Raw genomic sequence first — 26,505 nt, forward strand, 5'->3', positions numbered from 1 at the left:
TACACACAAAGAAAATATGTAATATGAGTCTCAGGTGTCCCTAGAATGTGCATGTGAGGTTTCAGGTTAAAATACCCCACAGATCATGTATTATATCATTTTGAAAATGCCTGTTTTGAGTGGAAGCGGAAACACACTGTTTTCGTGCATGTCTCTTTAAATACAAATGGTCTGCTGCTCCCTGCCCTCTTTTTGAGAATAGAGCTGTGCTTTTACAGCTTTTACCTCAGATACTCCGCCAAAACAAAACATCTGTTTGGTTTTGAATATTAAGCGGCTGTCACACGGCATTTAAGTACTAAGTTCTCTTTCATGTCGTATTGCGCTTAAACTGTCAAATACACACAAGTTTATGTTAAAAACATACATGAGTTACAAAAACAGTCGGTTATGTCTGTGAACAGCTGGGAAAGAAATTACATGTTTATATTAGATCTGTGTGGCAGCAGCGTAATATAAAATAAATGAATGAATAAATCCACTGCTCTCGTCTCCTCTTATGCTGGGACTCTAAACAGTGTTTTGTGCAGCCAAAGACAGAACAGTTAGCATGCTTTGCTCAAACTTTTGTCGCTTGCAAAAACAAAATGGTGGCATGCAGATTAAGGGGCGGTAATATAATAATGAGATCCTCTTACTATGTCACTGGGGGAGCGAAATCTGAGTGGATTGTTTTTTCAAAAGCTTGCAGAGAAAAGCTTACCAAAAAATTTACTGGGTTGTTCTTTTTCACATTTTCTGGGTTGGTAGATGCACTGGGGACTTGATTATAGCACTTAAATACAGAAAAAGTCAGATTTTCTTGATATGTCATCTTGATATGTCATCTTGATATGCCATCTTTAAACTTAATAATTTTCTTGCTTTCTAAGAACACAATAAACTGTATATCAAAACTCATTCTCAAAATATTCTAAATTGCATGTACTTTGACCTCCTGCGCTTCCAGACTCTGAAATCCAAGGCATGGAGTTAGTTTTACAATTTTATCTCCTCTCACCTCAATATCAGCCAGAGACCTTCTGGAATTAGTTCCAGTTGTGATAGTGGCATGTCAGTGAATGCAGTTTCAATGATTTCTCATTACTGAGGGAGACACAGCTCGACCTCCACCAGGATGGAGTCAGGCTTCGGTCAATAAACACATTCAGTTGCTCTTCTACTCCATCCTACTAATCGCAAGAGCTCTTGGTGTTTGACGAATGTCTGTCAGTATGTGGTCCAGCTGCTCACTAACACGTCTCAAGAGTAACAAAACCCAGAAGAAACGCCTTTCGAGTTGTACTCATAATGCATGCACCAAGGTCAGAAATGAACTTTTCTATATTATAAAAAACTAACGTATATGTTGTCTTTAATGTTAAAACTTACCCAATTGCTTTAATCAATATACTTTAAACTGTTGTCAATAACAATAGACTTTAAAATAGTATCTAAATTAAAAAAACTGGAGCTCATAGGGTTGTAATATTACGACAAAAATCATTATTGTAGATCATTGCTCTTTATATTGGAATAATGATTATTAAGTTCAATATAGAACACAATATAAATGTTTTTGTTTTGGGCACATCACTTTCTAGCTTCATAGACAAACATGTTGGTCCATGATGTTAGCCAAGGCTAGCACAAGTTATGCAAAAACTCCCATTATAATCACTGAAACTACAAAATTAATCTTTTATTTACATCATATCTGCACTGTATTGTTTATGATGAGGAAATTCACCAACAGCTCTGGCATTTTCAGACGGGTGCGTTTTCAGTTCTGACTAATCTAAGGGCCTCTGATTGGCCATTGCATTCCTAAATTCAACAGAAACACATTTGATTGGTTATAAAGCTCAATGCTACACAAAACAGCATGTAAAATCAATCTGATACAGTGTGAGCAAATCTAAATGTAACTCCGCTAACTGACACTTTTCATTCATTTTCACATTTCATTTTAATCGGGACAGCCGTAATACATTGTTTAATTGTCCAGGGACATTTTATGCCACTTTGCTTTGAATTTATGAGGCATTTTTGTTCATTTTGGTGGCATTTTTGCCTCAATCACTCGTTCATTTCCGACCTTTAGTCTGATTTATGACTAAATAACTGTTATGAGCGGTCATTTTAATGAATGAACTCATATATAGATAGATAGATAGATAACAAACAAATACACAGTATAAAGAAGTGAGAATACCTCATTATCACCTTATTTTGCCACCTCCACCAGTTCAATCCCTTGAGTCAACAACCATGAAGCAAAAACAATAGAACTGTATCCACATCTATTCTCTGCAGGTGCTGCTTACAATTCCTACACCTGCAAATGTGGAATTTTTATTCTTTTTCCATCGAGCTGCTGCTGTAGTAAGGCTGCAGTGCACATTGATCTATGAAAGCTACTCCATAGGGAATCAAAGACTAAAAGGCCACATATTGATTGTATCTGCAGGTTTGTGTGATAGCACAGCAGGGGTGTTTCTAGGTTTAGGGAGGTGGAAAGACATGGAGCGCAGATGGAGATTCACTGTATTATTATGCTGCAGAAGACTGCCCTCATGATTGCTTGTTGAGATTGATCTATTTCGTCTGAGGTCACAATGGCCACAGCAGCACATATCAACCTATTTCTAACCACTGGATTTGTGCTTCCATGAAAAGGATTTTTAAGCTGTTTCCAGGAGCAAAAAGAGGGTCATATAAGCACACTGCTGTTCAAAACTGTTGAAATCTGCATGTTTGAGAGCAATAGGTTAGCTTTAGTAAGATGTACTTGGATTAGTACCTGTTGGCGATTTTGCCTATCCATCTGATCCTGCAGAAAGCCGATACGCGGGAAAGCTCAGGAAGGTCGACTAGCTATTGATCACTGGCTGCTTATCTCTCATATTTTGCAGTAAGTAGACTAAAGGCTATCTTTATGGTCACATTATCCGTATTAGGATTTATATTGTAAATCCAAAATGTGAATGAACTTGCAGTATATGATTTCTGATTTCTTAAGTCTGTGAAAAGGCAATTCAGAGAATTGTTTGTAAACACATTATAAATGTTAAAAATTTATCGCTGAAAAATGTAGTACTGAATTGTGGAGTTAGACCATTTTTTAATATCATAAACATAAATAATACATTATAAAATAGCATGGAACCGCACACAAATGATACCACTTCAGTCATAAATTATATCACACATTATACATACATACATTTTTTTTCAACACAGTATGTTTGAATACTATTTACATTTTATATAATTTTCAAAATAATTTTTCATTTTTTTCTTTTTCCAATAGTTTTCTTTTTTTTCATTTTTTAACATAGTACGTTTGAATACAATTGAAATTTTATATAATTTTAAAATTATTTTTAATTAAAAAAAATCCATTTTATTTTCAAATGTCTTTTTTGTAGTATTTTTGAATAGTACTGTTTATATAATTTTTACATTTAAATGTTATACAGTTAAATGTTTTATTTTTTTATTTTAACAGCATGTCTAAATACAATTTACATTTTATATCATTTTTAAAATTGTTAATTTTCTTCTTTTTCAGTTATTTTCCTTTTTTGTATTTATTTTAACACAGTATGTTTGAATACTATTAAATGTACTTTCAAAATGTTCAAAATTGTTTTTTCAATTTTTTTCAATTTTATTTGAAATTTTTTGTAGTATTTTTGAATAGTATTTACATTTTATATATATTTTTTTCTTTTTGTTTTTAACAGTATGTATACAATTTACATTTTATATATTTTTTTATTATGCATGTAAAGATTATATAATTTTTAAAATAATTTTCAGGGTTTTTTTTCAATTATTTTTCTTTTTTCATTTTTGTTTTTATTTTAACACAGTTTGTTTTTATACTGTTTAAATTTTAAATTATAATTTTTTTAAATTGTTAATTTATTCAAAATGTACATTTTTCCAATTTGATGTTCCATTTTTTTCCTTTTTTTTGTATACGATGTACATTTTATATAGTTTTTTTTTTAAATAATTGTCCTTTTATTTCATTTTTTCATTTCCCCCTTTTTAATACAGTATGTCTGAATACTGTGTTAAAAATGTAACAATTTACATTTATTTTTTATAATTTTTTTAACACAGTATGTTTGAAAAATATTTACATTTTACATAATTTAAAAAATAATTGTATTTTCTTCTTTTTTTATTTTTAACACAGTATTGTTTAATATTATTTACATTTTATATAATTTTAAAATAATTTAGAATTTTTTCCTATTTGTTTTATTTTTTTAACACAGTATGCTTGAATTCAAGTTACATTTTATCTAATTTTTTACAATAATTTTACTTTTTTTTCCTTTAATTTTTGTCCACATGTTTTATTTTTTAACACAGTATGTTTGAATGCTATTTTTATTTTTTTTCATTTTTCAAAATTTATTTTACTTATTTATTCATTTATTGAACACAGGCTGTTTGAATACTATATACATTTAACATAAGTTTTTACAATAATTTTTCATTTTTTCTTGTTTAAATACTATAATTCTGTTAGCTAGTGGAATGACATTCACACAACTAACCGCCTTATGTGTCCAAACACTTTTTTGGCCATTTTACAGCCTCAATGCAGCATTGCTGCTTCATCTGTTTTGGTGCTCACGGAGGTGAGGTAGTTACAGTAGAAGCGAGTGCTATATAATCAGTTGCAGAACTGAAGAGCTTCTCTATTACCTGTCAGCAGAGCTCCACACTCATTCTGACAAGAGCATCCGAGACAGAGCTGGGTTACGGCTCTTCAAAGTAAGAGGAGACGCCATCAAAACATGTTAGACTAAGACTCAGGAGAGGTGAAGACTCAAGTACCAGCATACCTCAGTTAATTATGCTTCAACTCTGCCATGAGTTCACTGCATTCAAATAAAATGTACTGTCTACCATATCTACAACATCTGAGCTAAATAAAAAGCAATAGTTTGTTACATATTGTAATCACATGCATGCAAGGTATCCAAGGAGAATACCGTACATCACGTAGATTAAAAAAAGCTCGACAGATATACTATAGGGTGTGCCTATTCCTGTAGCTCAAGATTGTTTAGTGAATATTTTATGCTTGTGTAGTGTTAACTGAGCTGATGAATAATGCATTAGGTAGATTAGGTGAGAGAAGCATTGTTAGCGCACAAGTTTTTCCATAAACACATTAGTCTACATACTAGACCACGATAATAGAGATTGCAGGCTTGACGCACTAGTAATTGGTCCATATTACAAAGCTGAAGTACTGAAGTCATTGCTATCACTAATTGGCACACACTGATGTCACAATCTTGCTTGTAAATCATTATATATCTGGCCCAGTATAGACTCTGTCTCAAATAACTAGCACAGATCATGTCATTCTAGCCAGCAGCAACACAAAGGCAATTTACAGAGCTTGCATTTCCAAGAGACGCACACATCAATATGGCAATGGATCAATGTCTGCCGGTCGTCTTGTTGGTGGATGTGTTTAATTAATAACCAAGCTGCCAAATGTAATATCATTAGTGCATGATTTCATCCTGTAAATTGGAGTATGATAGAAATAATATTAATTGAAGTGCCACTGTAACCCAATTAATCAGTAAATTCGCTTCCGAAGCTTCAGCTGAATATGAAGGTGAACTGTACATGTCTTTCATACAAATATCCTCATTTTACTAAGATAAGGCCGCTGCTTACATAATTCATAGCGAAACATGGACGAGGATAAGAATCTTTTCCATGAAATGTATATGCATTGAAGCTGCGTGTGACGTAACCCTGTCGTTAGTTGATTTTCGCCTTGAGAAGCAGAGGGAAATGAAGCAAGATGATAATTGCTTTTCAGACTGATGAATCAATGCTCTGCAGCTCCTCACAAGGATTTTTTCCCCTCTTCCTAAATTAGATAACTCACATGAACATGATACCGCTGCTCTGAAAGATAAAGCCGGTAGTTACGGACAGACTGTCAACAGTAGTCGGCACTGCCTTCAGAAACTGTGCGTGTCAGTCAGGGAGAAACAATGATCTATTCCTGCGAAATCATGCAAACTGGATGAGCATGGGAAACATGCCAATATCCTTCTCATAAACAGGCTGAATGTATATTACAGAGTGATATATAAACTCTGTTGATCATACAGTACATCTGAATAAAACTTGTGGTACAAGTAAATGCCTTTGTATTTCAGTAACAAAAAATAGTACAATGAATTTTGGATATAGTGTAATTTAAATAACATGATGCATTAGTATGGTTATTAATAAGTATAGTTGATGTAAAAAGGTGTAAAATGTAGAGGTCAACTGATTATCGGTGCCGATATCAAGCATTTTTTTATGGTTATCAGTAACGTGTTTTTCAAAACACAGATAAAATAATTTAAAAGCATTTAAAGTTTTTCTCAGAGCCCTTCTTATTCTTAATTTTGACATTAATTTAAATTTTTACACTAGACCTATATATCAGTACAAAATATCTGTACTTTGACTGTAATAATCGGTATCGGCCATGAAAAACACATATCGGTCAAAGTATGGTTTATATCGGTCCAATTTTTTATTTATTTTTTGTACATAATGTTTGAAAACTATTTAAATTTTTTTATCATTTAAATTTTTTTTTCATTTTGTTTTTCAATGTATTTTTTAACACCTAGGATGTTTGTATACTATTCACATTTTAGATATTTTTTTTATAAAAAATAAAATGATTTATTTATTAATTTAGCTTTATTTATTTATATCAGTTGACCCCTAGTAAAATGTGTCCTCAGCATCAAAATGTATGCAATTTTTTAAGTAAACGTATATACACTACTGTTCAAGATTTTTGAAATGTTTTACACTTAAAAATGCATTCCCTTATTTGTATTTTTTTTTTACTTAAAAATAGGTTCACTTAAATTTTTTTATACATTTTCACATATAATTTTGATGCTGAGGACACATTTTACTAGGGATTGACTGATATGTGTTTTTAACGGTTCATTAAAATTAAAGTCAAAATTAAGTCAGGGGTCAACTGATTATCGCCCATTTTTATGCTTATCGGTATCGGTCATGTTCAAAACTGATTTGCCGATAAATATTTGAAAGCATTTAAGAAAAGTTTTTGTCAGAACCCTTGTCATTCTTAATTTTGACATTGATTTTAATTTTTACACCAGTTCAAAATAATATTACTTAATCTGTAATAATCGGTATCGGCATCTGCCCTGAAAAAACATGTCAAAAACATGGTCCAGATCGGTCCAATTAAATTTTTTTCTTAACAATATGTTCACTTAAAAGAATTGTATACATTTTAACATATAATTTTGATGCTGACGACACATTTTATGACGGGTCAACTGATATGTGTTTTTCAGGGTGGATATGATACTGATTATTACAGATCAAGTAGAATGATAACTGATATTTTCAACCGATATACATGTCTGGTGTAAAAATGAAAATGAACATCAAAATTCTCTTCAAAAATGCCATGAAAACAATAATATTATGAAATTTTATTACAATTTAAAATATCTGTTTTCTATTCAAATACATATTGTAAAATGTCATTTAATCATGTGGTGTCAAAGCTGAATTTTCAGCATCAGTGTCACATGATTCTTTAGAAATATAATATGATATAAATAATATGCAGATTTGACGCTCAAAAACATTTCTTCTTATTATCATCAATGTTAAAAGCAGCTGTGCTTCTTAATATTTTTGAGGAAATGGATACATCTCAGCATTTGTTGATGAATGAGAACAGCATTTATTTAAAATAATTTGAAAGAGCATAAATGTATTTTCTTTTGATCATTTTAATGTAACCTTGATGAATAAAAGTATTCATTTACAATTATTAATTAAAAATATATATATTAACGACTCCATTTTGAATGGTAGTGTAAATAGTCCTGTGACTGGTCACCTTTTAATTTTTGCACCATTTTAATCAGCTTTAGACATCACTAGTTCATTTTACATAGTCTTGCAGCCTAACAAATGAATTTTATAAACGAGACCATAAAATCAGCATACATAATTATTACAAAATAATTGGCAAAAATGCTATTTCATAAAGTATTTGTTTGAGTAAAGCTTCCCCTAATGTCCCAACTACCCATATACCAAAGTACCACAATATAACCATCACTGCACCATGATACCACTCCAGTGCTTCCTTAATTAGTAAAATTGTGGAGACTACTGGTTGTCATCTAGTGAGCCAAGGGCTCTTCCTCTTCATTACTCCTAATTACTCTCTGTTTCTGTTTTTCATTGGATAATGGCACCAGCAGCTCTGGCAACAGTAACAATAACAAAAACAACTTACGAACCTGCCGACTTCACACTTATCAACCTCCAGAGAGAAAGAGAGAGTGCTATGGATCTAGTGTGAAATACTGTGAAGATAACATGAGAAAACTGGCCAAGGACAGGGAGGGATGGGATAGGACAGGACAGGACAGGAATGAGTGATTGATAGGTGAAAGCAGAAAGCCTGATAAAAGGGTTAGGTGTGGAGAGCAAGAGACACGAGTGATGAGAGATGAGCGATGGAGGGAGGAGAGCAACCATGAGAGAGGGGGAGAGACAGAGAACATCCCAGGAGCTCCGCTGATAGGCAACAGCGCTCGTAATAAGGCAGGATTGCTGTAAGAAGCAGATGGCCCTGTGGCAAGAGAGACTAAACTAAAACAGAAAATGATAATATCATGGAATCACTGATAGCTCGCATTTCTCCCTCACTGTCCTGGACTTCACAATCCTGGAGAAAAGCTCTAACCAGCTCAAACCATAGCTTTAGGGGAAACAACAAAATGAAAAGCTCCCCTATTATGCCAGTTTGAATATTGCCTTTCACGCAGTGTGTAATGTAGCTGATCTCATGACGAAAACGTACCTGTAAGAACCTTTTACGCAAGATGCGGAATACGTACCGCCTTACACGTTTTGCGACATATTTGATGTGAAATGTCCACTGAGCGTGATAAAAGGGTGTTCAGTTTTTCCCAGGAACAGATGAACTTACATATGGTATGTTTTAAGTGATGTTTTTGTACAGTTCTGACTTGAAATGTCCGTGGCGCTATAACTCTAATGCTCAGTGATGCTTTAAAATAACGTACCATCTGCACTACAGATGAACAAAAGCAAATGTGACGTAACACAATCGCAAGCATGCCGTTTTAGCTTGTATTTCAAACTTTCAGCTCTTTTTCATGTTTTTCACAGAATTCATATCCAAAAATTCTGCCATATCCAAGATTCCGCATCCTAAGTCCAATTCTGTGCCAGCTGAGCTACTCAGCAAGCTTTTTAAGTCCGGAAAGTGAAACATTTGGAGCTATAATCATAAATGTGTATGAAAACGATTACAAGTGCTCGCTGTTTTACCACCTCCAGTGTTCATTTCTGTTGGAAACTGCAGTGATATGTAACTATTGGTACACATTTCTCATCTTGCTAGAAATTTCCCACAGGTACGTTTTCGTCATGAGATCAGGAAGAAATGTAAACAATCTGCAAAGTTGGAAAAATGAAAATGCATGAGAAATAACTGTCTCCCAAAAGAAAGAATCTACTCAAAACAGCGTAAACGAATTGTTAGTAATCTGAATGCTACTTCCATGACCACTACATATAACGGAGTAACACATTTGCATAATTCCCGTCAATGTTCTACGTTGGTTGGCCACAAACAACTTCACCCACCCTCAAACATGTCATTTTAGTGCCGACTGCTTCTCTAATCTCTGGGAAATTCACAAAATGCTTGCTCTTGAAAGATGACTCAGTACCCAGTTTATTTGGACCAGCTGACTTCACTGAATCACAACCTGTAAGTTTGTAGTAAGTGTTTATATTTTCTATCGAGTGTTCAAAATCTGGAACAATGAGAATGGGTGTATCGTTTCTGATACACACTGTACGCGGTAGACCAATCACAACAGACCAACCATCTGACCAATCAGCGCAGAGTAGGCTCACGGAAAGGAGGGGTTCAGAGGGACTGAATCTTTGAACTGCTTTAAACGAATCGTTTGAGGATCGCTGGAAAATGAGGTCATATTAAATGCCTATTTTGAGAAAACAAAAGCGTTGTTTGACCTTGCATTGCATGTAACCCTATTGTAGAAGACTCCCAAAACAATATTAAGAACTTTAAAAATGGCAATTACGGTAAAAACAGTAACAATGGGAAATATATTTACAATTTAAAATAATGTATTATATTTGAAAATGTAATTTATTTCTTCGTCAGAGCAGAGTAGGCTCATGGAAAGGAGGGGTTCAGAGGGACTGAATCTTTGAACTGCTTCAAACGAATCATTTGAGAATAGCTGGAAAATGAGGTGATATTAAATGCATATTTTGAGAAAACAAAAGCGTCGTTTGACCTTGCATGCATGTAAACCTATTGTAGGCACACCCAAAACAATATTAGGAACCTTAAAAATGGCATAATAGGGGACATTTAAAGTGCTATTCACTGAAAATCACTGAAATTTAGACACTATTAATCTTACCTTGAGAGAAAACCCCAAATAAAAAGCCAAGCAACACAGCACTAGGCAACTCCGAAAAAGCTCTGTTTATATATGTTGCATGAAATATTTTATATAAAAACAATTGAATGAAATTAGTTATTTTCTGACTTTTAATTCTTAATGTTTTTTATGACTAAAACATCTTTTTGAAATAATGTCTCACCAAAGCTGTATTTATTAGTTTGAAAATACAATAAAAACAGTAACATAACACAAAAAAACAGTAACATTGTGAAATATTATTGCAGTTTAAAATAACTATTTTTATTTTAATATTTATTTGAAAATGTAATTTATTCCTTTGATGGCAAAGCTGAATTTTCAGCATCATTACTCAAATCTTCAGTCTTGCATGACCTTTCAGAAATCATCCTAATATGTGATCCTGGACCACAAAAACCAGTCGTAAGTAGCACGGGTGTATTTGTAGCAATAGCTAACAATACATTGTATGGGTCAAAATGACAGATTTTTCTTTTATGCCAAAAATCTTTAGGATTTTGAGTAAAGATTATGTTCCATTAAGATATTTTGTAAATGTCCTACTGTAAATATATCTAAATTATTTTTTTATTAGTCATATGCATTGCTAAGAACCTAATTTGGACAACTTTAAAGGCGATTTTCGCAATATTTAGATTTTTTTGCACGTCAGATTCCAGATTTTTAAATAGTTGTCATATCCTAACAAACCATACATCAATGAAAGGCTAATTTATTCAACTCCCAGATGATGTATACATCTCAATTGCAAATTCATCAGAAACATTCATCATTATAATCAGTTTTGAATACAGTTTTTGTGGAAACCATAATCATTTTTTGTTCTGATTCTTTGATTAACAGAAAAGAACAGGATTTATTTGAAATAGAAATCCTTTTGTAACAATTCAAAATCCTTTATTATCATTAATGCTGATGCTGAATGAAAAAAATCTTACTGACCTCAAACTTTTGAACAGTAATGTACAAAACAGCACATTTTGCTGCTTGATATAGCAAATTGGTGTCTTACCATATTCATTTTAATGTATTATCTTGATTATGAGCACACTGGTTTGTTGTGCAAACATTTTACCGTCTTGTTATTGTTCTCATTATTTCCCTATAGCGGCTAATGAACCGAAAGCCTTGCCCATAAGCTTACTTCTGCATTGAAGAAAAAGGTAGATAAATCTTTAACTTATTGTATAACTTGTAAATAGAACATGACGAATAATTTACAAAGAGACAGATGATTATTATTGGTAACGCAACCTCTGATCTCACAGCACAACCATACATTACACAGTCAATACAGCAATACTACAATCTATACTACATCATGCGCTGTGCCATTAAATAGATGATACAGCTGAACAGCCTCACGCTTCTCTTTTACTAGAGCAGAACTGTTGGATGTCCTCAGGAGCTGCCTGTGGCTGTCATATTTCAACAGCTCCATACGAACCCTAATAACCATCCTTTGGGAGAACATCATAAGACCCACACAACCCTGTCCTACGGGGCCCTCCCACACACACATCAGCTCCTTTGTTGCTCTTTGTGAATGAAGAAGGGATCAAAGCAGCGGATCTCTACGTGAAGGTGCCCCAATCTCCGTCAGAACCACTTGGCCGGTAATGGGCTTTCATCAGGGGGTGATGAGGTGAGAGAAGGATAGGACAGACGGGGGGAGAAAGGGGGATTAGGAATTAGGAACATGAGGGGGGCAGCAATTGATCAGCTGTCATCTCCGCTTACAGTACGCTGGTGCACTTTTCACAGGAAAATGCACAATCCGACTGGGTAAGATGCATACTGGGCACAATCATCTCCATTTCAAAGTGGAGCAATTTGAATGAGACCGCAGCCCACAAATGCAGCAACAGGATACATTTCAGCAAGAACTTTCAACAAAAGCCTCCTCTTAGAAAACCCAACATGTTGGTATTGATATTACTATTAATGTATTATGAATGAAAATACACAATCAAAACCATAATGTAAACCTCATATTAAATTTTTCAACCCATAATGAGATGCTCAAATCCTGGTTTACTGGTGTTCTCTAGTGCCGTTCAGCATAATTATTCCAAACATTCATCACGCATGAACAATGGCAGTTCAATGCCACTGCCCCACATACTTTGCAACATAACTGTCTCCTCCTGCTGATAACAAAACCATACTCTGGCAGTTCACATACCAGACCAATGCTTAGCATTCTGCAGTGACATAAATGAGAACCTTACCTCGAAATATTTAGGTATAGACAGTCTGAGGCAAATATGAATGTTATCCTACAGTAGCACAAGACAATGATTTAAACTTTCATTTTTATGGGACAATTAATTTAAAAATAAACCTTCTGTCATCATTTATCCACACTTATTCGTCATCTGCACTGTCAGAAAGAAATGGTCAAAAATCTTAACTTTAGGGTTACAACAGCTTGTCACTTTATCCTTAAAGGGGCAACTTATCTACCTGCCAAATTGTTCCTTAGAGTAGTAATATGGATCCATACTTCACTACTATGAATCTTTAGACGTAAATAAGGTACAAAGATCCCCCGTTAAGGGCACTGCCCTCCATCTGATGGACACTTTACAATCCCATGAGGCCAAGGGAGAGGTCACATGGTGATGTGAACAGTACGGATGTAGTATATATATATACAGTTGAGGTCAAAAGTTTTCATCCCCATTTCAGAATCTGCTAAATGTTAATTATTTGACTAAAATAAAAGGGGTCATACAAAATGCATGTTATTATTTATGTAGTACTGACCTGAATAAGATATTTCACATAAAAGATGTTTACATATAGTCCACAAGAGAAAATAATAGCTGAATTTATAAAAATGACCCTGTTCAAAAGTTTACACTTGATTCTTAATACTGTGTTGTTACCTGAATGATCCACAGCTGTGTTTTTTTGTTTAGTGAGTCCCTTGTTTGTCCTGAACAGTTAAACTGACTGCTGTTCATCAGAAAAATCCTTCAGGTTCCACAAATTCTTTGGTTTTCCAGCATTTTTGTGTATTTGAACCCTTTCCAACAATGACTGTATGATTTTGAGATCCATCTTTTCACACTGAGGACAGCTGAGGGACTCATATGCAACTATTACAGAAGGTTCAAATGCTCACTGATGCTCCAGAAAGGAAACACGATGCATTAAGAGCTGAATTTGAAGATCAGGGTAAATTTTATCTCCTGGGAAAAATTTAAGTATCTTCTGTAGCTTCTGAAGGGCAGTACTAAATAATAATAATAAAAAAAGATATTTAGGCAAAATAAGAAAAATGTACACATCTCCATTCTGTTCAAAAGTTTTCACCCCCCTGCTCTTGACTAAATCACTTTTGTAGCTTTAATAAGAAGAAATATATATGTACTTGTTTACTTGTCTTCAGCTTTTCTTAAGCCTGATTTTTTTTTCCCCCCTTTAATTTAGGCTAGTATTAGATTTTTGTCATATTGACACTGGTGAAAGAATTATGAAATTTCCATGGTATCAAAAATGTTGATATCATAAAGACCTTATTTTAAGCAAAAATAACTCAAAATCATGATATAAATATTGTCACTGTGAAATAAAATTACACGTACTGTGATAAGATTTTAGTCATATTGCCCACCACTAACACATAGTATACTTTCTATACTTAATGTAAGATTTCACACACAGCCAAGCTGTTGTACCCCTAAACATTATTTCTTCCATAAAACCAACCTGATCTCATGACGAAAACATATTGAGTGACACTATAAATGCTAATGCTCCGTGACGTTTTAAAATAATATACCATCTAAAAACACCTAAACCTACTTGATAGTATGAACAAAGGCAAATGTGACGTAAAAACACAATCGCAAGCATGCCATTTTAGCTTGTTTTTCTTTCATCGTGAGTCATGTTTTTCACGATTTGTACCCAAGGATTCAACATCCCAAGTCCAATTCCGTGCCGGCTGAGCTACTGAGCAAGCCTGTCACATCCAAAAAGCAAAACATATAGAGCTGTAATAATAACTGTGTACGAAAACGATTACAAGTACTTGCTGTTTTACCGCCTCTAGTGTCCATTTCTGTTGGAAACTGCAGTGATATGTACTTATTGGTACATATCTGTGCGTAAAAGTTCCCACAGATAAGTTTTTGTCATGAAATCAGGTAGAAGAAAACACAAAAGGGGAAATGTAGCAGAATCTTTTCCATACAACAACAGTAGATGCTAATCAGTGGCTGTCGAACACATAAAAGTGGTCAATATGACTTGTGCAGTGCATTCCTAGTCATCCGAAGCTTTCATAGTTTTTGAGAAGAACAGACTTGGTTGTCAGCTAAGGTCTATTTCTTTGTTTGGCAAAGAAAAGCTTGGGCATGGCAATAAATACCTCACTTTGTGTTTCATAGGTACAGTTTAAAAAAAAAAAAACGCATGCCTACTCAAGAAAAACTTTTAGAAAGAGAAACCCCTGAGCATCAGATTCCCACCCCACCTTTCTGCTCCACAAGAGATGATGTTATCCCCTGATGAATACTTTGCAAACCTGCAGGTGTCACATCAATTTATTTTCCAATTTCCTGTCCGCTGAGATACCCTCTTTCTTTCTATCTCTATACTGTCCAACTAGATGAAATATTGAGGTCTTTCTGCTGAGGAGAAAACTGGCCCATTTTTACCCCATTCGTGCCAGACACTGAGGTGATCGTCTCGAACATCCGGCTCAAGTTCTGTAGCGCTCAGTGCCCACACAACAACACACAATAAATCAATGAAGCATTTCATTAGAGCAGACGGCTACATCTCCAGCCAGCCGGTGCCCTGTCTATTGTAAAGGTGCGCGGCGGTGGACCAGGTCAGGCTAAAAACTAGATTGCCGGTGTTGTCACAACGAAACAGCCTGACCCTTTACTCCCTTCATCACGGCGAGACGTCAAGGGGTCAGTGAGGCATGACAACCCCACACAACAGAAGGATCGTATGACAGCGCAGCGAGTATAAATGTATTCAGCTCTTCTCTTTTTCTCTCTCTCTCTCTGCCTCCAGAGGTCTATCCTCCGCTTCAGGTCTGTCCAATGTCACGAGCAGAAGTATGCAAATGATATTCACAGTGTACTGTTCAGCAAGTCTGCTCTGCATATTTCAAACTGGAAATCTCCTCAGGTGGAAATTCACAAAAGAAATAAACTAGATATTTTTTAATTTAAATACTAATTAGAAAATGTAGTGTATCCACTGATCTAAATTACATCCTGGCATATCACCAGTACAAAACATATGTTCATCCCATTCAACAAGCACAAAATAAGAGCTTTTTAAAGCATAAACTAGTAGCAAAATTATTCTATTATCAGTTAAAATCCCCCCCAGTCTCCATCTGGAGTTACATACCTCTTTCTTATGCAGAAACGTCAGGTAGGAGATGCAAAGGCAGAGCGTGTCAGCAGAATCAGCAGTGCGCACGCAGCGGTCTATTCCACTCTGATGTGATAGCAGCATGTGAGCTGCTTTAGCTCTCTCAGCTATTGTTACAGCCGCCAGATCCGCACTGAGCATGCTCCAAACGCCGCTCCAATCGCTGTTGGCATGGGAACCACTCAAGCACAGACCTCACTAAAAAGGACCTCCCTGAGATACACTCTCTCTTGCCCCCCCACCTGTCCTCTCAAGGGGGTTTTCCTTGTTTTTGCGTCTGTAACCCTGTGAACCGAAGCAAAGCTTCACAGATGAGAATAAATTGACGTAAAACATCCACTTGTGAAGTTAACGGAGCTAAAAAGACAGCTGTAACTGTAGCTGAAACATCATTTTTTTTTGTCTTCAGTTTTGAGTTTATTGCAGTGCAATTCAGTTTAATCCAAACAAAAAAAAAAAAACAACGAAAAATAGATTTACACAGAATTTGATCTTAAACAGCGAATAGTCAATACTCTGCAGGAATGTCCAAGAATAAAAGTGTATTAGCAGGATTAACAAGTTTATCTTTGTGTTATTATATATATATGTATTTTTTTAAATACATTTTTAAAAATAAATAAATGAAAGTCTAAATATTTTTAAATAAACAAATAACTAAACATAAATATTTAAATTTGTTTTTATTAAAAATAATAAAAGCACCAGTTTATCATGGGTTTTAGTTGTATAAAATAAAATGAATAAACTAGTTAATTAAGTAATTAAATAAATCAAAATAAACAAATTTACTAGGTTTTGTATTATATTTATTTATTTTAATGAATAAAAATAAGTCTAAAAAAGGTTTAAAAAAATATAATATATATAAAACTTGTTAATTTTTGTTTTTAACATTATTACATAAATAAACTAATATTTATTTCTTTTTGAAATAAACAAATTACCTAAATGTCTGAATCTAAATAAAAATATTTTAAAATAAAAAAAGAAAAACAAACAAACAAACAAACCAGTTTATCTGGGTTTTTAGTTGTATATTAATTTTTAAGTATTTAAATTAAATAAAAATTATTTAATTTTAAGTATGTAAATTAAATAAAAAAATGTAAATTATTGAATTAAAATCTAAATAAACTAATTTATCTAGGGTTTTGTATTGTATTTATTTATTTTAAAATAAATACCTACACATCTAAATCGTATAAAATATATCACATTTGATCTTATTAAATAAACTAATAACCAAAAATAAATATCAAAATCTATATCAAATGTTAAAAAAAGATAAACAAACAACAAACCAGTTATCTAGGTTTTTAGCGGTATTTTTATTTATTTTTACGTATTTAAAATTAATTAAAAATATATAAATTAATTAATTAAAATCTAAATAAACTAATTTATCTAGGTTTTTGTATTATATTTATTTATTAAAATAAATATTTATAAATATCTAAAAATAAATAAACTACTTTATTTAGTTTTTTAAAATAAATGAATGAATAAATATTTAAAAATAAACAAATAACTAAAATAAATATCCAAATCTAAATAAAAATATTTTTTTTTTAAATTAAAAAATAAACAGACAAACAATTAAAATCTAAATAAACTAATTTATTTAGGTTTTTGCATTATATTTATTTAACATAAACACCTATAAATATCTGAAAATAAATTAACTACTGTATTTAGGTTTTTAACATTAACAAATAAATGAATTCCAAAAATCTAAATAACAAATTCTAAAAATCTAAATAAATAATTTCTAAAAATCTAAATAAATAATTCCAAAGCACTGGCAGTAATATCTTCCGGAACGCAGTGCGGGATTTTACTGCATTCCTCAGAATTCCCATGAGAGGGCTTTCAAAGCATATTGGCTGTGCTCTGTAATTACAGTATGTGGGGTTGTCATGGCCGGGCCATATGGACAGAGCTAATCCTCTGTTACCGCACATGCTTCTCAGCTCCTCCAGCGATCAGAGTGCTAAACTGACATCAGCTGAGTCTGTCAAGCCCTGTCAGTCTGCCGTAACCCTGCAAACTGCATCTCTGGTGCTCAGGACTGCAGCGGTTTAAGGAAGGGATTTCCTCTTTGTCTCAGCCGTACCTCAATGATCTATTGGGATCAAGCGCAGGAGGTCGGCAGCCGATGCATTATCAGAATTTGATACTGAACTCCCCAGGGAGACTCAAATGTACTATTAGCTTTTGTTTCAGGTCTTCTATCCTTACATTATCCAAAGTGACACTTTTATCAGAAACTCTAACAGCTCATTTAGTTTTTTTTTTGTGTGTGTCATTTATCTTAGTAAGTTATTAATCATGATATGTATCTGTTCAACACTTTAATAGCTAACCGCACTTGTGGTGGAATCTAAATAAAATCACAAGTCCCTGTGGTTCAGTTGAGGTTGGTTTAATACACTACAGCCAGTAAAAGCTTCATCCATTAGCTTGAATGCTTCTCCAGAGGGCCGGATTTATATAGTCTATTTATGAGCACCAGTGCAAATAGAAACAATATGGTGAGTGAAATAGATCATCTGAACAACAACATTTTTGTATAGCTTCAATTATAAACACATACCAAAACTACCACAGTGATACTATGGTTTTTGGATATTTATCATAGTATGTCTAAAAGTACCATGAAGTACCATTTAAAGGGGTCATCGGATGAAAAATTCACTTATACGAGTTGTTTGAACATAAATGTGTGTTGGCAGTGTGTGTACACATCCGCCCTATAATGATAAAGTTTTTTTTTTAAATACCCATAAATCATAAGGATGGAGCAGGCATAGACAAGAATTTCTCCTAAGCGAATGAGGTGTTTTGTTGCTGGATGTAATAATGAACATAGCAGTCGTCATTTACTCTCTGCAGTCTGAAGAGAACCATTTGTCATCCCACAAAAGGGGTGGGGTGAGCAGAGCTCATTAGCATTTAAAGAGACATGCACCGAAATGGATCGCTGTGAACAGAGCTGATTTTGACAGGGTAAAAAAGGTGTTGTTTTACACTATCACTGAGAAATTATTTTATAGACTTTTCATTAAGCCACTAAGAATTATATCAACTTGTTGATAATGGGCAACCGATGACCCCTTTAAAAACCATGAATTGTTTTATTAATATTTGATTGTTTCTTTAACTATTTTTTCAACTTAAAGTCACTCAATACAGACTTTTATTTAATTTTTTCAACTAACAGTGTCCAACAGGAAAGTTTTCGAAGTTTTCATGTATTTCACTACAGCATTATTTCTACAACCTTGTGATGTTTTGTGTTTAATATTCTACAATGGAAATGATAATAGAGATCATATTCATATCATTTTTGGAATAAAATGTCTCCTTTGTCTTGCAAAAGCTTTTTTCATAACTAGAATTATATATTATATATCCTAATACACCATAATAATATTTGCACATTTTCTATTGGTCAAAAAAGTATTCTGTTCAAATGCAATATAAAGTAATAATTCATATTTTATGATGGAAGTCTCTTGTCTGGGACAAGAGTAAAACGACAAATAAATCTATATAAAATATAATACGCACTGTAAAAAACACTAGCTATAAGATTAGCCATAGCATAAGCCCCTTTCACACAGTAATACTGGTAAATTGACGTAAAAGTACCGGAACCACTTTACCGGTAAATTCAAAAATGCGCTGTTCACATAGGCAATGACATTCCGTCTTTTAACCAGTAAAGCGCCTTTCACACATCACTTTCAAAATACCTGTAAATTTTGTCACATTATTAACAAGTGTTGTGTTTATAAACATGGAGGGATATATGGTCAATGTCTTCATTTTTGAGTCAAACGTTCACATTCATGCCGCTGCTTTTGGCCCAGAGACATCGTATTAGACTACTTTCGACATTTATTTGACTTCCATAAGCAATGCGGAGTAAATGCTTCATCTGCGTCAGAATGTTATGATTGGCCCAGAGTAGATGTCTTACGTCAGTGAGCTCTGAACTTAAACACGCTTACCGTTGTTTTTGAAAAGGTACTGTTTACACATGATCTCTCAAAGGTACAATAGGAGATCTTGGGAAATGCTAACTTTAGCCTGATAGCACTGAAAGTGAACGTCCCACCCTCCCTGCAAATCGCCATCCAAAGCCACGCCCCCCCCCCCCCCCGGCCTGAACGCATCTACACACACAGACCAGATGACCAGAGACAACATTACTACACTTTGTAACACCAAGTTGAAATGTTCAACAGCCCAGATAGGAAAACTGTGTGTTGGTAATAATTCACGGGAGACGAGAAGATGGCGTATTTTTCCTGAGTTTAATAAAATGGCTGACTAAAACGCCTACCGCAAATTCTGTAGTAGCCATTATAACATCATATGTCATTAACTGTGAGAACACTTTATAGTACATTTAGTAAATGTATTACAATACCAGGCAGGAAGGAAGATCGGGTTGTTGATGTTTGCCTGCAATTCCCGCTCTGTCTGTCTGCAAATGCGCTGATGACATATGCTGTCTGTGCGAAAAGGGTGCGCAAATTGAATGGCAGATTAGACAGCCTATAATGTTCGGACTGAACATTTTGATTGGGCAAACATTTCTTGGTCCCACAGAATATATGAATACATATAAATACATTTAGACCACTTAACTTAATGATTGCTATCGAGATGTGAAGAGACTTCCATCCAGCATAACACATTTTTTTCTGAAGACAATCACCTATTGCACCTTTAACAGTAATTTACCGGTAATTTACCAGTAAGGACTGTATGTGAGAAAAGGGACCACTGTCTTACATAGCCAGACGGCAGAAGATCTGGGAACCTTGGCCGCTTTGAATGGCCAAGGCCCGCCCAAAAGGCCATATGACTGACAGGTAAAGGAATCAATCTTTTTATGTTTTATGTTTCTTTTTATGTCGCATTATGTTTAGGGACGTGGAAATGTCCGCACAATAACAGACTGGTGTGTAAAACTCTTGGACATATTTTAAATAGTCTATGCCGCAAGCTTTACATATTACAAATACTTTTGAAAATCCAGCATTTAGTTGATCCTGGTACTGTAGTTGGTCATTGTCACAGATGTGAACATGATGGCTTTCCTTATCTATGAGGGGGTTTGGCATCAAAACACCTTGTTTCCAGGTGAAACGTTAAAGAACGCAACACACACATCTGAAAATCCTGTATAATTCAACTAATCCAATTAAATTCCTGAAGTGTTTCCAATTTTGTGTGCCATATGCATCAGATGTTCAGCCAACAGTCCATAAGCGTGAAGGTCATTGCACACTAAGTCCGGAATTTTCGTCCGAAATTTTTGCACAATAAAAAATAAATACAACCTCATGTTGTGTCAATCACTTTTACAAACTGCCTCTGAAACTTTCGTCCGTCATAAAAAGTTCAGATCAGGTTCGATTTTCTGCGTCTTCGCATCCATAGCAAGCATTTTGATAGGAAAGGATGACGAATAAGGATTAAAAAAAAAAAAAACGCATACAAAATGTCCGGACTCAGTATGCAATGAGACTAGCCATAGCAAGATAAATGAGTTGGACATTTTAAAATTTATTACAAATAAAAAACTTTTGTAACATTATAAATGTCTTTACAGTCTCTTCTGATCTGTCCTTGTTTAAAAATTATTACTGACCCTAAGAATGAATGGTACTAGTGTATCTAAACTTTTTCATCAGCTTCCAAGGTTCAAAGTTTTAATGCGACCAAATGGTTTTACTGCAAATCAACCCAATGGACACAAAAACGCCTTCACTTGAAGAATCATCAATTCAGAGCGCAGTGAATTATGCATTTTAAACTGACAAATGCACAAAATGGATCCAGGTTTTTAATACACAGCGTTTGTCGCTGTGTCTGGGAGAGGGGAAGCATTAAAGAGATTGATGGGCCTCAGGGCTTAGAGAGAGAGAGTCTCAAGCTGGTGGCCGTGACACTCAAGATGCAGAGCGACCACAGAGCAGCGGCCGTCACCCTGCCCAAAGACTCGCCATTCCTAATTTATGAGGCCTCTACCAAGCCTCAATAATTCATACACCCAGCTCCACACAGTGATCACTGAAGCACAGACCGCCTTTCACACGAGACCAAAAAAAATTAATAAATAAACACAATTCTCTTTCAGACAAGGTTTGCCTCTCCATTATGAGATTCTTTATTTCAGCAGCAGTGGGACTATTTTTGGCACTGCCTATGAATCATCTGACGCACAAATTGCTGAATGATGAGAAAGCTGAAACGCCATTCACAAAACTCAAATTAAGCGAACAACTGTTAATTTAAAAACACCACAGTGAATTCACTCAGAATGCACTATTTAAGAGCGTTCCTATAAGTAGGCCTAAGCGAAGTGGATATTTGTGTAGGATGTCATAAAAAATGTATTAGTTTAGCTTTAGGGCTCCGCATCCTATATTTGGCACCATTATGGGAGACAATATTGGTGGACGAATGAGAGACAATCGATTGTACCCTGAGAAAAGCGCTCACAATACGCTGACATAAATACGGGGAGAGGGCAGCTGGGTTTAACACACTGACACACATACTGATGGTGCATGTGAGCATCTCTGTTAACAAGAAACAGAATGGGATGTGCATATATTATGTGTCAGATGTGGGTCAGTGTGTGGTACATTCATTGCTCATATAGATATGTGCATATATGCTTATGTTTAATGTGGCGTATACTGAGGTGGTGGCTCACTTCCTGAGCCTGGGAAATGGCATGGGAACTGTCCCACATTCCTCAGGCGATTCTCGACTGGGGACTGCAAACGTGTCCAGGAATGTATTGTGATTAGAGCATGGGACCATGTCAGTGAGACTACAAGGTATTGACTCAGCTGCTCTATTTAATGAAGCTGCTACGTATGCCAGTGATATTTGGGTGCTGTGTGAATGGAAAGTTTGATTAGTCCATTAATGGCCCAGACATCTAAAGGCATGTCAATGTTTATATAACAATAACCAACCTACATTCTTACAGTCAGGTTCTCTCTGTTGGTTAATGGGTCTCTGATTAAAGGATTAGATCACTTTCAGAATAAAGATCTCCTGAAATTTACTTACCACCATGTCATCCAATATGTTAATGTCTTTCTTTCTTCAGTCAAAAAGAAAGATTTTTAAGGAAAACATTCCAGGATTTTTCTCCATATAGTGGACTATAATGGTGGCCAACAGGTCCAAATTGAAGTTTCAATGCAGCTTTATATAATAAGGGCAGAGACTGTCTGACTATAAGCAGATGAGAGGGTCTTCATTACTTACTATTGAAGAAAGCGTAACGGCTAACTTGGATTATGTGTCCCTTAAAGGGTAGTTCACCCAAAAATGAACATTTGATGTTTATCTGCTTACCCCCAGGGCATCCAAGATGTAGGTTGCTTTGTTTCTTCAGTAGAACACAAACGAAGATTTTTAACTCAAACCACTGCAGTCTGTTAGTGATTTAATGGCAGTAGATGGGCACCAAACCTTTGAAAGTAAAAAAAAACATGCACAGACAAATGCAAATTACACCCTGTGACGATATATTGATGTCCTAAGACGCAAAATGGTTGTTTTTTTGCGAGAAATTGAACAGTATTTATATAATTTTTTACCTTTGATATACAGCAATGTCCAACTCAGCTCAGCATCCGGCACGTTACACGTGTACGCGCTCTGGCGTAGTATACGCAAACGCCGGAAGGGGAAATCGGTGAAAAGTCAACAGTCCCAGATGAGTTCGCGCAAGCAAACGTAATCTTTTAGTTTTAAATCGGTTTGAACAATCAGGATAAGTGCAAGTAATTACCATTTAAATAGCCGCTATACCCACAATCTCTGCACTGTGTAAACAGTGACTACGTTTACATGGACACCAGTAATCTAATTAATGACCTTATTCTGAATAAGACAATAATATGGTTAAGCTGTTTACATGAGTTGCTTTTAGAATATTCCTTTCATGTTCCCGTTTTACATGTTAGAGTACATAGATCGATTAATGACACATCATTAGGTCCACACGCGACGCTATCAGTTCATCTTCGTTGACTTTTGGATGTTTCGGTTTTAATTTTACAAAAACTTGAAGTGGCTCTGGACATATGCAACAATTTTTTTAGAATGTGTGAGTTAAAATTTGCCGTGGTCGCATTTGTGCGAGTGCATGCTGTGCTGCTCCAAAGCGTCTGCTCCATACAGCGAGCGTTTCAGAGCCAGTCAGTTTTTAGGAAAAAAAAAAAAAAAAACACGCAAGTCGAAAGCCAGTTTAGTTTTACTTTTTTTTGTTTGTTTTCATTTTGAAAACCCTGTTATCTTTGCCGTTTACCTCACATTACGCTTTGGAGGCTTTCTTTTATTTATTTTTTATTAATTGATTTGATTGCTCAGTGTTTGCGCACCCTGTAATAAATGGTTTAGTCGGCATATAACACAGCATGTGATGGAGTCCATGCCTCGTCTTATTAGTTTTTGTTAATAAATGATATAAGCTGGTTTTATTTTATTGTTGTTATGCTGTTTAATTAAAAATAACAAATCCATCTTTTAAAAATTTGTTTTAATCTTAAAATTGATAGGTGTAGACTATATATGTTAGCAAAACCAAGATCATGAATTCGATAGTAAAAGTGAAAAGCATCCTAAGACATTCCAATAGCGGAAATCCCGTTCACAAAATTAAAATCACAAATAATACTAATGAAAAAGAACGGGTTGAATGTTAACTACGTTTCCATAAAACTATAAATTATGATAACAGACAAACCATTTATCAGCAATGAGCATTGATTAACCCCATGTTGTAGCAAAAAAAATAAAAAAATAAAAATGAAACCAAAGCATAACGTGCAACCAACTGAGAGCGTTAGCCGCGTTCCAGGCAACCCGTAACCCGTGTTTTTCCAAACTTCTACCCGTGAAAGTGCACTGGAAAGGCAGTCAAACCCGTGAATTCCCACCCCTGAACTCGTACTAGATTGACTTACTCTCAGTTCGGAGTTCTGACGTGACATAGCCCGCGAAACAACAATAAAGCCTCTGGGGTGCGGTGTTTATACAAGTGGCACACGGTGGAAAAATAGAGTTTAGGACAATATAACGTTGCAATCAAATTATTAATAGTATAGCTAAAACTAATAAATGCTTAGCGTGACTTGCCTGAAACGCTACAAAGACCTGAGTCGTGGTTTGAAGACATGATTTACGAGCTCAAAAACCTGCCTGGAACGCAGCATTAGTATGTATCCTGTCGCAAAATGTGGCGAAAAGTCCTACACAAGGGGAATAGTGTGATTAAGGTGTGTACATGTCTTCCATAATGCGACTAAAATAGGAATACTCCACCTGTCTTAATTCGATTTGTGTTTACTCCGATTATGACTTTAGTCGGATTAAATTAATCAAAAATCTCAGTTTACATGGTTGCTTCTTAATCAGAGTATTATCTTAATCGCGTTAAAATCGGAATATTGTTGTCCATGTAAACGTACTCAATAAGTGTTGTACAAACACGACAGATTGCTTCCGGAGTTTGCGTATACTACGCCAGAGCGTGTACACATGTAACGAGCCGGATGCTGAGCATGCTCTCGGGACAGTAGTTGGACATAGCTGTATATCAAAGGTAAGAAATTATATAAATACTGTTCAGTTTCTCGCAAAAAACGATCGTATCGTGTCTTAGGACATCAACGTATCATCACAAGCCGCAGGGTGTAATTTGGATTTGTCTATGCATGTTTTTTTTTTACTTTCAAAGGTTTGGTGCCCATTCACTGCCATTAAATCACTAACAGCCTGCAACAGTTTGAGTTAAAAATCTTTGTTTGTGTTCTACTGAAGAAACAAAGTCACCTACATCTTGGATGCCCTGGGGGTAAGCAGATAAACATAACATTTTTGGGTGAACTATCCCTTTAATAACCAATCATATTACAGCCTTGACGTGTTGTGCAACATTCAATCGCCATTTACGGATACCCTAGGAATGAATGAGAAATGCCATAAACTGAATCCCACTTGTCGCAAAAGGTCAGTGACTTCTCTCATAAAACTGCATTTTTTTCGAGGTAAGCTCTAAAAATAGTTAAATCTAAAATTATTGTTTAGTATAAAACATGTTGAAGATTAGCAGATAAACTGTCACTTCATTAAATGATAAGCCATTTCCGCTAAAAAGCCGTTTATTCAGCGTAGTAAAGCCTCTCCATTGACAGCCTCTGGTCTCCTTTTCCACGTACTGTCAGACTGAAAGCATTAGCTTTGGCCATTACGCTTTTTCGACTAATGGTTGCAGGCTTGCCTTCTAGCAGCTTTGATAAGGGTCTTATATAGCAAAACTATTTGTCATTTTCTAAAAAAAAATTAAAATGTATACTTTTTAACCACAAATGCTCATCTTGCACTAGCTCAACTTCACGTTTTACGTAATCACACACATGTGACGTACACTCTTAAAAATAAAGGTGCTTTAAAAGGTTCTTCACAGCGATGCCATAGAAGAACCATTTTTGGTTCC

The 26,505-nt window shown here is 34.8% G+C and overlaps 1 protein-coding gene across 1 annotated transcript in view; it reads left to right on the forward strand.

Moving 5' to 3' along the window:
• Positions 1–26,505, forward strand: part of dgkg (diacylglycerol kinase, gamma) — a 449,591-nt gene that overhangs the window by 370,252 nt on the left and 52,834 nt on the right. The window lies entirely within an intron of this gene.

This window comes from Garra rufa, chromosome 8 (assembly GCF_049309525.1).
Source record: "Garra rufa chromosome 8, GarRuf1.0, whole genome shotgun sequence".
NCBI lineage: Eukaryota > Metazoa > Chordata > Actinopteri > Cypriniformes > Cyprinidae > Garra > Garra rufa.